The sequence below is a fragment of the Microcebus murinus genome, chromosome 7 (genome assembly GCF_040939455.1).
Source record: "Microcebus murinus isolate Inina chromosome 7, M.murinus_Inina_mat1.0, whole genome shotgun sequence".
NCBI lineage: Eukaryota > Metazoa > Chordata > Mammalia > Primates > Cheirogaleidae > Microcebus > Microcebus murinus.
The window spans coordinates 86,008,137-86,023,418 of NC_134110.1; the positions used below are offsets into that span (position 1 = coordinate 86,008,137).

The 15,282-nt window shown below is 35.2% G+C and overlaps 1 protein-coding gene across 9 annotated transcripts in view; it reads left to right on the forward strand.

Annotated features, from left to right (window-relative positions):
- The window catches only part of EYA1 (EYA transcriptional coactivator and phosphatase 1), a 307,766-nt gene that overhangs the window by 62,899 nt on the left and 229,585 nt on the right, over positions 1-15,282 (forward strand). The gene's annotated exons all lie outside the window — the stretch shown is intronic.

Sequence of the window (15,282 nt, forward strand, 5' to 3'; positions counted from 1 at the left end):
AAAAATTTTTTAAAAAAGTTTGTCCTTTCCTTGATTATACGCATGATTTTGTATATTCCAGAGTGCAATGTTTTATGTACATTCTCATCTTCACAATTTTGTATAATATGTCATTATTTAACAAATAGCCCAGTAAGCTTTATTGTGAGTAGAATTGAAAACAATTTGTACAGTTGAGAGTGAGCATGTATCGTGTGATAGCTATTATCTTTATAGTATAGTTCTCCAGGTAGAAGCTTTATTCTGTTTCACTACAAAATAGCATGGTGTTGTGGGATGGCTGAACATCTTTATGGCGCAGTTGCTGAGCAGAATGGCTTAAAATGTGTAGCCCTCTGCTGTTTCTCTTGGTTTTATGTTGCATGCAACTCTCACCCTAGAGTCCTTCGAGGTTGTGCACTCATCTGGAAGGTAGTGCCCTACTGATAGGCAATGGGGAAATTCCATTTGAATCAAAACTCTTCTCCTAACACCTCTGCCCTCTTCCCCCTGCACACATCATTGGAACTATTTGGTAGACAGAGCCAGAAGCCAGGATTTTGTCCAGAACTAAATGTGATAAGCTGGAGTGACTTGTCCAATAGACCAGGCTTAGACAAAAGGATCTGTAGACTAGGTTTTCAATAACCTTCAAGTCAGCATTGAAGGCATTTAGTTGTCAGGATTCCATTTGGTCAATGACCGTACTTGCTCCATTTTTGGTTCCCTACTTTTCTCCCTCCTCTCCATCTGTCTAAAAACTACCTATTCTCCTAAAGCTAGTAAAGTCCTATCATCTCCACGAAAATGCCCCCTCCTCCTGAGATCCTTGGTGCACTCCCTTTGTCTGCATTCTGGTGGATTCCTTAATGTACGCTAATAGTTCTCAACTTGCATATTATGATAAAATCAGTTATAAGATGTGTTGCATTTGTTGCTATTTCCAGTGACCTTTATTGATGTTTTTATGGATTATAACAGACTGGTATTTATCTCTTGCCTTATTTTATATGATGCATTCTCCACCCCCAACCTCCATCCGCCATATGAACCTAATTGCTAACACGAACCTTACCCCACTCTCAGTCACGCTGATCTTCTCTCAGTGTTATTCACTCGGTTCCCTTTCACTACAGAGCCTGTGAAACAGGCTGCTCTCTCAGTCCGGAACACACTACTCCACCTCCTGTTTGCCTCATCATCTTTCGGATCTATAATCAAGTATTACTACTTCAAGGGAAACGTTCCTGACATCCGTGACAAATGCCCCTAGTTTATGTCTCCATAGGGTCTCCTTTATAGTATTGGCTTTGAAGTTTTACAACTGGGATTATTTAATTGTTTATCTTTTCCACTAGACTGTAAACTCCATGAAGGAAGGGGCCTTGGATTTTATTTTATTTTTTTGCTTTGCCATTATTACTCTTGCTTTATAAGTATTTGCTTGATAAATAAATGAATGAATCAGTCCATATTATAATGTTGTTATTTTGTACTTGCTTTCCTTTATGTTTTCCTAAGTGGGAAAGAAAGGAGTGGATTTAAAACCACCATGCTGGAGTTGGACATTATTTAGGCTCATTTTTATCTAAGTCAGCACATCAACTGAGAGTGTGTTTTGCATATATGCCTTGGCTGGAAAAATATTTGTAAACCATTGTTTTATACTATTAGTTTGACAATTATGTACTCCCCCCTCTTATATTGTGTTTTACTATTTCTCTGTCTAGATAGTAAGCTGGCAATATAAATAAGTATAAATATAAATATATTATTATATGTTCTTATATACATAGATAAATTCATATATATCTCCAAAGCTACATCTAAAATATATGTACACAATACATATTTGCATGGTGTACTGGTTAAGTGTACTGCTTGTAGTCAGGTAGCCTGAGTTGTACTTTGGTGATGATGTCACTCAATGGCTGGCAGTTACCTTATGCAAGATACTTAGTCTTTCTGAGCCTCAATTTCTTCATTATAAAAGAAAAATACTGTATTACGAAGAATAGATTGCTATGTGATTATACATGGTAAAGCACTTAGTGCCCAGCATAATAATAATGACTGCTTTTAGTATTTAAAAACTTTTATCTGTAATAATTAATAAACACATGGTCATGTCTTGACCTATTTTTAATTCAAAACTGCACAAATAATCCACCAAAAACATAGCAAGGAAATTGAGGATTCTTGGAGCACCATCAAGAAAATGGAGTGTAGTGATTATCTATTGGACATAACTACCATTTCAATAGAATTTCTTTTTAAATGTGTTAGAAACATTGCATTTAGTCATGTGCATTTCCTTTAACAAAAAATGTTGACAGAGAGAATAGAACAATTGGCTAGAAGTAGGCAGTGTTTAAAGTTGGCTGAGTGCCTTGTCTTAAAGTGAAAAAAGAAACTAAGGTGTAAACACTAGGCTAGCACAGAACAATTTCACAAAAGAGAGAAACACAACTGCAAAATAGAGTACACATTTTTATAGTTGAATATAGAACATGTATTAAGCTCCAGATGATCTTTGCTTCTGTTAGTTTTCCTGATTTAGACAATCTCGGTTGCTAGGGAATGGTAGTGATACCTTCTGTACAACTGAATATGTATTTGGAGGACACTTATAAACACACCAATGGTGATTTCACATTTGCCAGTTTAAATGACTAATTTATAATGGAGAAAAAAAGAGGGGCTGTAAAAGGGGGGTTTGCATGATTTGAAATCAAAAGTAAAGTTTGGACATTTGCTAACCACAAGTATGCCAAAACTCCAGAAACTTAATTTCCATTATATGATAACATCCTCTTCTCCCATCCTGCCTCAACATCCGATCAACCACAATATGGAAAAAATAAATAAATTTTATACTTTGGGAAGTTGGAAGCTTCATGATGTGGGGAATGTGCCCATAATCAAATAATTTGAAACAATTTCAAAATTTATTCATATATTACATTTGAGTGAAAATATAGCCAAGACAAAAATAGTTTATAAATTGATTACTAGATCACCTTTGTGTCTCATTTATGAGAAAACAGTTATTTTTCTAGGTTTAATATAGCTGAATATCTATATCTATGTAGATATAGGTGCACACATATATACATATATATGCACATACTTATACAATCCTTATATACATGTAAAATCTACATGTTGAAATGTATGTAGATATTAATATATAGCAATCAACTTATGGTGTAGTTTACTTTGTATAGAATTTTTAACAACAAACTCTTCATGCTTTAATAAGGATTACATGCATGCATCATTCCTGAATTAATTAAAAAACCCAACTGTATAACAGTTGTTTTCTATTTGTGTTCATATTATCTAAATGATCTGAATTTTGACCCTTTCCCCAGAGTAAGAGGCAATTCAGATTCTCTGCTAATTGAATCCTGTGAGTCTTGTGAAATAGTTTTATTATGGGGATTGCTATTCTCTGGGGCTTGAACCAGGACCACCAGATATAAAATTTTGAACCACACATTGTTTGAGAACTACTAATGTCTCAAGATGAGTTAAGTAAGAGCAGTAAACTTTTAAAAGATGTGGGAAAATAAACAGAAATGTCTGAAGGGTAAGTTTTTTCTCTCCTTTTTCCTTTTTTTAAAAGTCCACTGGCACTGCTGTTTGATATATTACAACATTTAGAGCAACCACAGCAACAGCTCTAGCCAGAATTAAAGGTAAATCAAACTTTTTTATTGTGTAGTATTAAGATAAGTAGTATGGTTTTGTTTGTGTTTTTAAATGCTACATGTATCTTTTTGTCATGCTATTTTAAGTCTATATCATTACACAGATGATTTTCCCCTTAATCCTTAAATGTTTAGGATATTAAAAAAATGAAATGTCTTTGTGTTTCCTACATGATTAGTATTTTCTTTTGCCTATTAACATTTATCTCTCTTCTTTTGATTAATGTGACAAAATCAATTATTACATTAGTCACTGAAGGCACCCAAGAGACTAGATACTCAAAGCACCTCACCTTCTAGAAAAGGGAACTCAGGTTCTTATAATAAACTCAGAGCTGGTTCCCTATATTTTATGAAATTCATATGTAAGTTATGAGTTCATTGGAACATCATTGTTTCTACTCACCAATGGAGAAATGAAAGGGACAGGGAGGTAAATACTGACTTACCTTACATCTCAGATATTAAAGTACAAGCCAGGTAGAAAGCAAATCATTTGAAACTAAATATGCAATTTTTCCCTTTATTCTTTAAAATTTCATTGGTGAGCAATTGTATAAACCAACTGATTAGACCATCTTCAGGTACGCTCACAGGTTTGGTAGGAAGAGAAACCATCTGACCAGTCTTCCAGAGAACACCAGCAAAGCAGAACACTTTCCCAATGTTAGTCAAGTTTTTGTTTGTTTGTTACTGACTCTGGTAAATTTCAGAGGGGGTTTATTGAAGGGATGCTATTACAGCCTGTAGAATCAAAGGCTTTGCTGACCAACCAAACTTCCAGAAGGGTAGCAGCTGGGGCAATTCAGGGACCCTCACTCCAGAATTTTCATTAAGATTTCTCAGATCCAGTGACCTTCCATTTCTCCGGGTCTTCATTTTGATGATCAAATGATCAAGAGAAAGAATCTGATTGATCCAGCTGCAATCATTCATCTTTGCTTACACTAGTCAGTCATGGCCAAGAGAAAAGGTCAAGGGCACGGAGCTGGTAGACACTCGAGGCTCATATTTGCACATCTAGCTATTCCAAGAGAAAAAGGAACCCCTGTGAGTTAAGGATGCACCTAATTGGCATCTACCTAAGTCTAAATGTGCTAATATTAATAGATAACATAAAAACAATTGACTATGTAGTATGTATACATGTTTACATGCACACATACAACTCATTTCATGTGTCAGAAAACAGAGTGTGGTTTTGGTTCAGTGTCATGTTCTAAAGCAACAGAAGGAACTAATATTTATTGGGTATTTACCATGTGCTAAGCATAGTGCTAAGCAGGACACATGCATTATTTCATTTGATCATCACAACGCTGTGAGATGGGCACTGTTTTCACACCCATTTTACAGGGGAGGAAGCCAAAGTGTAGATAGGTTGTATATCCCCAAACCACACAGTTAACTAGGTGGTAGGAATGTTTGCATATAGCTTTGACTCTAGAGCTTACAATTTTAAGGAGTCATTGACATTTCTCCAACTGAAAAAAACAAACCCAGTACTTACCACATTGAAATAGAACTATTTACAGCTGTTCTGTCCTCCTAAGAATTGAGCAACTTGTGGACAGATTGTTTTACTGATGTCGATATTGAACACCTAGTAAGAGTGCCTGACACACATCAGGTGTTGTAATTAGTTTGAATTAATAAAAGAATAAATGAGTGAACATTAGACCCAATCATACGAAATCCCAAGCTGTGATAATTCTGACAATAGAATTAGTTAAACCTTACCGCTAGATAACATGTCAACTTCAAGAAACGTTTATTTAGCCCTTGCTAACATGAGGACAATTTGAGAGTATGTGGGTATTCAAAGAAATATAAGACATATTACCTCCCCTCAGAGGGCTTCATATTTATTCTCAGTGATAAAATTCATGAAAATAAGTGTAAGCATTTGATAAATACTAAATTCTCAATATTGTTAAGTGGACATAAATCAGAGAAGCATATTATCCCAAAGGCTGGGCAGTTGGGAAAGTTGTCATGGCAGATGCAGAATTACCTGGGCATTGAAAATTTGGACTTACACAATTGGAGGGAAGAACAGCAGGGAAAACAGCACCACAAGAAAACGTCATTAAGAGATGTTTATGGGCATTAAAAAATATTTTTATTGTTGTAAAATACACTAACATAAAATTTACCATTTTAAGCATCTTAAAATACACAATTCAGTGGCATTATATATATATATATATCAGTGATGAATGTTTGTGACATTTTTAGAAGCTAATGATTAGACAAGCTCTAACTAGTTACCTGCTGGAAATTCTCTTTAGAGTAAACTATGGTTATATTCCAGCACTTCCCCTGGGAACTCCAAACTCAGCTTATTTATGAAAAAATTGCAACATAATTTCCACAGACCTAGAATTGCAAAGCTTGTGTGCCTAGAAATATGGTCAAAAGATACATGCCAGGTGAGAGAGAGTAGTGGAGGTCCTGGATGGTAAGACCAGAGTTTCAATAACAGCTCTGCTATCAATAGGCTTATTCTTTACCTATTAAAATAAATTTGGGCAAGTAATATCTATAAGATCCCTTTCTAGTGATAAATCTCATGAGTCCAAATGTACTAAAAAAGCTTATAAAATAATGCCCTGTGTTTCTCTGAAAATGGGGAGAAATTTAGTCATAGTACTAGGTATGGAGACCTAAGTATAGTCTAGCTCAGTTTTGCACTGCCCTTGGATTGGTTATGCCACCAAGATTTTACCTTTGAGCAACTGAAACTTTGTCCAAGTCAGGGTTACAGACATCTTTCCTACTAGTGTTCAATTCAATATGGTGTCAGTCAGTCAAGATTTAGTAAATAATTTCACCAATGAAAAGGAAAATTCCAATTGTTCATGACTTAACTGAATGCAACGGAGTATTAGAGAAAATTTAACAAAATTGATGTTACAGATATTCTAATGTGTAAAAGTCATTTTATTGTCAGGCTATTAATATTTCAGATAATTGTGCATGTATATTCATAGATAATAATGTATCATTTATGCAAGTATCCATACCAACCAACAACCCTTCTGATGTGATGTATTTTGATATGCTTTCATCCCTAGTCAATGACTCTAATGGGAAGAGGCCCGTAGGCACTTAGAACCATTTATTAAGAAACTCTCAAAATTAATTACAAAATAGTGAGTTTTAAATGGTACCCTAGAGACATGAAAAATCATTTATGGTTCCAAAGGTGCCAAACTTGGAAGCAGGAAATAGCTTATAACTTGTTTAACATGTTAAACAAAACATACAAACAACAACAACTTCCCTTTATCCTAAATACTAGCAATTTTTTTGTTGTTGTTCCTTCTTAGAAAGAAATATGCCACAAAGGAAGGATATTGACTTATAAAACATTTATACTCTGCAACAATACTCTAGTTGCCAAATAGCAAAGATGACTCTAATGTCTAATCTGTTAGGCACTGTCTTAAACACGAGGGGCATTAAAATATATTGGACTCTAGAAAGCACATTAATCTTGCATATTTTTAAAAATGTACATTCAAAACATACACCTTTAAATTATATTTATTTTTAAAATAATGTGTATATATATATATATATATATTTTAATGCAGGCATAATTCTATCTCCCACAGTTAGCCAACTGTTACTTTCAAGGGAAGATCTTGGCTCCAACATACCACAGCGAAATAGGCTTATAACTTTATTAACCTAAAAAGCCTGAAATGGTTTAGAGTATGGCTGTGTACCTATTTATTCCCAACTTGTGTTTCATCTGATAATATAAATAAACATCATAAGGTACAGATAGGAATCCCATTATTAGGAAACATCAAAGTTTAAACAAAAAGTCACTTCTAAATTCATGTGTCTGGATGGCTCTTATCCAAACCCTCATGTTAAGAAGAATACACCGAGATTTCTGAAGAACAGAATGTGACACTGTTTCTGATATCTTAACTTTCAAGGGTTCTCTTTTTCTCCAGAGGTTCTACTTGTAAAAATACATAAATATCTTCTCCTTGCTCTATTACTTTTATTCCCTTTTAATTGGAAAACAATAACATTTAATTCAGAAAACCACTTTTATCATGCTCCATTGGGAAACATTTTGTCAAGAAGTATAAATCTGTGGCCATAAATGTACAGTGTGTACAGCTCTCCTGAATATTGATTAAGGATTATATCTCTACACCTGCTTACATAAATGATATGTATTCTTATTGATATTTTATATTCACTGCATGTTATTATCATTCTCTTTTTGAAAGCTTTGGGTTCAAATGTAATTGAATCAAGTCATACTATATGTATGTACAGTACTGCATATTATATCACTCAAGTTAAGGGTACATTTTATTAAGTGCTATTATCTTTTTCTAATTCCAGTGTATATTTTGTGCTTGCCTAGATATGCAAAAACTTGTTATTTTTCCATGTGTGCTCTAACATCAATACCATCTTGCCAAGACATTGTTGCTTTGATGTTTTTATTGTCATCCTGAGGCCGCCAAAGCTGTTATTAAGCTTTTTGGTGCTAATCTTCTCATTATTTTAGAACTATTGCTAGCTCTATTCCAAAATCTTTTGATTAGACTTTTAATAAAACAACAAAATTGTTTACTGAAAAACGTTATATCTTTTTAGAGCAAAAGATTTATGTTACTCATCTAGGGCAGGAAGTTTTGATGGACCATGCCTTCATCTATAAATATTTTTTTTTCTTCTATGAAATATGAAAATGACCTTTTGTTTTGCTTTATGGAATTTGTGCCCTTCTATCACTTTGGAAAAATAGGTGACTAATAAATAATTTGAATAAATGGATATATTAAAAGATAATACAATTACTTTTAACTTTGTGAATAATTTTGCCTTGTCCGATTTCAGAAAACTTTTCCTAAGGCCACACTTCTTAATACCAACACAACAAGGATTAAGTTTCAACATTACTTTTGGAGTAGACACATTCAAACGATAGCAGTCATTAATATAATTTTACATATTTTTAAAGAAAAACTAAATATTTTGCGTATACTTGTGCATTTTTTATGATTCTTCCTTTTAACCAACTCTTGATTATGTGGTCAGTTACCAGTCTCGTTTGCATTTTATAAGGGAGTTTCTACTCTATTAGTACTTTAATGTTATCAACAGCATTTGCATTCTAAATATAATCATATAGAGGAAACAGAGTTTTAACAGTAACATAATTTAACATTTGTCTTAAATCCTTCCTGAATAAAGTGGACAGTAATAAAGTATCATTCAGTGGGAAAATGTTAAATTTAGATATCTGGTATTTTTTAAAAAATAAATGAAGTTCTACTTTATCATTCCAAGTTTATTTAAAGCTACATATGGGTCTCACATATAAATTATACAATAAGAAATATTAGTGAGTATTTTTAGGAGCTGAGTGAAAAATGATCCTTGTTGCTCAAAGGATAGTTGTGATTGGTTTTTGAAAATATACAGTGAAGTTCAGAAATGGGATAGGCAATGTCCTTTGCAAGATCACCAATAGAGTGAATCTGAAAATAAGTTTAAATATAATACTTGTACATTTAGATAATTAATACAAACAGAAATTGTTATGGCCCGTTTATAGGATGGAGGATGAACACAGAACACAACACAAATACAGAACACAAAGAAAAACGCAGACACACGGACAGACGATTGACTCAAGTAATAATACACTGGGTCAATTTTATTTTTATACTCTAAAAGATGAAAGTTAGTTCCTTGTACGTAACTACCCAGGCATTGCAGCAATGGCCATAAATTCCGGAATAGCCTTAGGGAAGCAGACTTCTCTTGACTCAGAATCTCAAGGTGGTTGCTCTAGGCACTAGGCATAGATAAAGGACCGAGGTTAGCAAGGAGGGGCAAGGTGAGCCACAGGGGGCATTTCTCATCCCCAGCTTCTCTTAGGGTGACCCCCTAAGATCTTCAGCTGATCCCTGGCGGCTGTGCATGGCTTAGGTCGCCCCTCCCTTGAGGGGTCTTACCCATCATTGACTAACCAGCCATCTTATGGGGTGTACGCAGCAATCACAAGAACAATATGTTTATCATGTGGCCTCCAGACCCCCAATGCCGTGGGGCAGGGCCACTCTTGCTAGTTGCAGGTCAAGCCCTTTGTTATGCCTCTAGGCAACACCTTTGTTTATCACAGGGAGTCTGTCTGGAACACACTACTTTCAAACACTTCTGGGCAGAACACATACATTACTCACTAACTTTAATTCTTAAACTAGGAAAATATATGTCAGTCCCTTACACAGAATGCATTTTATAATTATTGTATTTAAAAGAATGATGACTGTATGTTATAATTTATAGTTTGTGCTATCTTCATTTGATAAGAAGCAAATAAGTTGAGGCTTAGAAATCTCAAATTATACTAATAAGGTATATTGCAACCAGCCCTAAACAAAACTACTATGATAAAGAATTGTTAATGTAATTATATCTACTACTCAAGCACCATGAGTATGTCAACATCAAGAATGCAGTCTGAATGTTTTCAATCTGTGTCTATTGAGCCACCTGTTTAATAGGCCATTGCATTGCCTGTTGAGTTTGGCTCTGGAGTGCACTTTACCTGTGTATGAGGCACAGACTGAGAATAAGAGAAAGATGGCTGTTTCTGATGAAGAGGGTTTGAATAGGCTGTTGCAGGTCAGAAAGGTATCTCAGGGCAATGCCTCAGGGCAAGAAGGTGGAAGCCATAGCAGCAATGAATATTTGTCATTAAAGGTGTGGAAGAAAAAGCATAAACATGGCATCAGTAGCTACAGTCTTTGGTCTGTGAGTTTTTTGAGATATAAAGATTGGTGTGAAATTTGCAACTTTTAGGAAAATGGCTATAGGAGAAGTTTGGAAAGGGCCCCACAGGGGAAGGAGGGAGTATTGTAATATAGGACAACACAGTAATGGGAGAGAGCAGTACGGGGGAGAGTACTAGGCAGAGTGTTGCCTGGAGAAAGATTGTTTAGAGATACCAGTAAACAGTTATATGAATAACTACCTAACGAAAAATCTGTGTAGTGGGTTTATTTTTAATCATAACATAGTGGAGATGACCCAAAAAGGCATATTTGATAAGTTTAAATCCCAGTTTACATAGTATTTATACTCCGTTAGCTTTAAATCTTCAGAAAATATTCTTTATGCTAGAGAAAATACACAGGTGAGAAAATTCCAAAAAGGGAAAAACATTTAGGGATGGGTGATGACAAGAAAGTCAGACTGTATGGTCTTTAAGAATCCAGTGATGGTCCCAGGGAATGTTTTCAACTGTTCTGTGATTAACTGTGGCAGGCCAGTTGAATGGATTGCAGTTAAGTAAATGATATACACTCACACACACATATATATGAGTGTGTGTGTATGTGTGTCCTGAATGTGTATATGAGAGAGAGAGTGCGCATATATGTGTTAAGAAATAACCTAAGCATAATGCATGGGTTCCAAATACAGTGTTTCAGATGCCAATATCAGACATAGAAAGTTGGAGCTGGAATTAACCTTAGAGATCATCTCATCCAATTTTGTATCATGAACCCCTCCTTGGCATTTCACTGAAATGGTTGTGTGGCCACTGCTTAGTGTTGTCCAGTGGAAATGAACTCTGGTTTATAAGGCAGTACATTGTACTGTCTGTTGACCAGTTGACAGTTCTGGAGGGAAGGACGTTTCTTTCTGTCCTTGTGAGATTCACCACATTGGCTCATCGTTTTGGCTTCTAAAACCACGGTTCAGACAACCACATATCTTTTATCTAGGCCTGTGCTTTCTAGTACAGTAGCCACTGGCTACATTTGGCCATTGAGCACTTGAAATGCTGAGTTCCAAATTGATCTGTGCTGTACACCCAGGTTTGGAAGGCTATTGCAAACACAAAAGAATGTAAAATACCTCATTAATAATTTTGATGTTGATTATATGTTGAAATGGTAATATTTGAGTTATGTTGGGTTCAATGACATATATTCCTAAAATTAATTTGACATCCTTTTTACTTTTTAAAATGTAGCTACTGGAAAATTTTCAAATTATATAAAATAGCATAAAATTACATAAAAACTCAAGATTATATGCCCACATTATATTTCTATTGGGCAGTGCTGGTCCAGATCATATTTACAATTAGTTCTTTTATTCCTATATCTTCTTTCCTCCTAACCTCCAGATTTCATCAGACAATGTGATTAACACAAAATCTAAACTTACAAGCTCTTTAATTTCTAGCCAAAGATTTTAAAGGCCCCACGGCTATTTCCCCATTCTCTAGAGACTATATTATTTAAATCAGTGTTTCTCAAACTGGCAGGATCACCAGAATTGCCTGGGGTGCTGGCTGAGCCTCCCACGTCTACAGAACAGCTTCTCCTGGGGCAGCCTGAGGGAAGAAGATTCCACAACAGCTTTTCATTTCTGGAGGACAAAATGTGAACTTTTTGAAACCGTTAGTAGCCAAGCTAAGTCCTGCCTTTGCTTTGTGGTCTCCTTGCCACCTCCTTCACACATTTTCTAGCCATGGTTACATAATGGTTAGGTTCTTTCCTGCCTTGGGTTTGAATTTGTTTCTCCACCTGCCTGAAATGCCTCCTCTCAGCTCTTCTAAGCCTGATGTGCTCCACTCACTTTTCACTACTGGTCCCTGTAAGAGACCTTCATTCTCCTTCATTCTCCCTACTCCAGGCAAAAATAAGCACCCTCTGCCCTGTGTTTTTCTATTACAAGGGAACACAACCCAGGTTGCAACTCTGAATCACTTGGAAACTGTTAAAAACTACTGATGCACAGGTCAAGTCTCGAGAATTTTGTGCTACTTGGTCTGTGGTGGACCATGGAAATTGGAGTTTTTCTTTCCAAGCTTCTTAGGATACTGGTGTTGAGAATCACATGTGATGGACTGAACACATTCCCACTTCAGAGCTTTATCACAAATTACTGGAATTATTTGTTTACATATGTCTCCTTTTCTAGACTGAGCACCTGGAGAAGGTGGGCTATGTCTTACTATCTGGTATCACAAATGCTGGCTATGAAAAAAATTCTCAAATGCTTTTTGAATGAATAATTTAATGAACTTTACTTAGTATGGGTTGATGAGTAGATGAGGGAGGTAACAGAAAGTAGTATGTGAAGGAAATCATTCAAATCTATTTTGAAAAATGTTAGGAGATATGTTGTTCTGAATGCATATGCTGATAATTATCTGGAGTATACCAGATATGCAAGTATCTGGAGTATACTTGCAAAATTGAAAAATGTGCTTAATTGTAGGATTAATTTATTTACTAAAAAGAACAGATATGGGATATCAAATTTAAAGTTATTTTTACATAATAAGAACAAAACATATTTGAACAAATGAGAAGGAATATCATATATATATATATGAAGAACAGTGTTGTAAGGACAAATAAAAGCACATAACTAATTTCTACTCTCAGAGTACTATGAAAAGTATAGTATTTAACCTAAATGTGAATAAAACAATAGAAAGGAGGAAAAGGAAAAAGTTTTTTAAAAAAGAGAATAAATATTTACATTTGAAAAAGCATCAAATAGTGTTAAGGCAAATTCATTTAAAACAAAAATAATAAGAATGAAAGTATAAGCAAGAAGCTTGTAGAGACCTACGTGTCAACATGGATCAAATCAAGGCACTTTCATGATGTTTCAGAAATTCACGTTGCTGAAGAGAATGGAGATCAGTGTGGCCAATTTGGAAGGTTAAGAATCCCTTTACACCAAAATGTAAAGACAAAACAGCTGAAAATACTTTGAAAGCTGGTATAGGTATGAAGAAAGGAGGCAAGAATTGAATTAGGTACAGGTTTGGCAGAAATCGAAAACAAAAGTTACAGTTACGGAAGTGAGAAATGCATGTAAGGATTTGGCCACATAGTCAGGTTCTGCAAAATTCTTGAAATTTCTCCAGCAAATTTCAGTTCATGGATAAAGATATGAAGCCAAGAGGCATGCCATAATGAGCACAGGAGAATGTGGGGAGAAATCCAAGATTATGTCAGAGAAACGTGCAAAGTCTCTTAGTAATTTGCCTCAAAAACTTTGTAAAAACTTGAGAGCCAGTCTGTTGACTCCACTTTCTTTCTGCACACCAGCTCCTTCCCATCTTCCCCTCCCTCATCAGCTAGAGATCGTGAGCCATCATTTTAATAAACTTTTGTCAATATCATAGAACTCTCTTGCCCCCCTTTTAGTATGTGTTTTTGTTTGTTTGTTTCTTCCATCTGGCAAAATCCCACCTTTGGATAAGTCCATCTATCCATTTTCTTCGTGCTTCTGAGCTGCCTATACACTCTCCAGTTGCTTCATTCACATCTTCATTTTGAATGTCATAAAAGCACTTCAAACTCAACATGTACAAAATTGGACTCAGGAGCTTTTCTGGATCAACTCCCATTTTCTTTTATCTTCAAATGTGTCTTATCCACTTACTGTCTAGTTCAGGGGTCCTCAAACTTTTTAAACAGGGGGCCAATTCACTGTCCCTCAGACCGTTGGAGGGCCATTGAGAGTGCGGCCCACATTCCACACATGCCACTGTGGGTCCTGGATGAGTCAGGTACTAAGCAGGACAGGCAGTGGTGGCAAAAACACCCGGTGGGCTGGATAAATGTCCTAGGATGGCCGGATGTGGCCCGAGGGCCATAGTTTGAGGACGCCTGGTAGTTGGTCAAGCCCTCAACCTTGGTATCCTCTTTAATATCACTTTCTTCTCCATCATCCATATCCAACCCATTGCCAAGAACTCAGTGCATTTTGAGCTAACTAAAGGAGATTATAGGTAGTTGTATTTGTAGCTATGTAATACCTAGTTACCTTCTCAGTAGTATAGTCAACAGTTTTTGGTGGTTAATGGAATATGGCTGATGATGAAGAAAGCATGCTCTAACCATGTAAGATAATGAACTCTAAGAAGTCCTTAGGATTATAAAAAAGGCATAAGAAAAATATGAAAAATTGGTGAATTCTGGTCCAAATAATGAATACTGAGAGTTTCAAGAAGTACCACTGTGATTCTTAACACTAATATTCTAGTGTTAAGAAACTTTGTTAGTATTAGAAACTTTAGAAGAAAAATTCCCAAATCCATGTTCTACCTCACAACAAGTAAGTCAAAATTTTAGGGATTTGACCTGAACATCAGCAGTTTTTTTTAAGTTCTCAAATGACTTGAATGTGTGATTAAGGATGCATACAACTTTTATATGTTAAACTCTATTTTCTATGTTTAAAATATCTTTTTGTTTGTATTCTCTAGTTTTTCTTATATTTTTAAAAATGAAATGTCAATATATACAGCCAGAACAAGATTTTCACTCCCTACTCTGAAAATTACAGTATACACTTAGGTGCTCACTCAGAGTTTACAGTTTTCAAATATTAGATTGAGCTGCAACAGAATAGAAGCCTATAATTAAGAGGTAAGATGAGTCAAACTTAAATCCATAACCTAACATAAAGTACCGTTAGTGTACATGCTAATTATTATGACATGATCTCTTGTGACTTAATATTGGAAGGCTAAAAATGTCATAAATCAGGAAATGTAATTAAT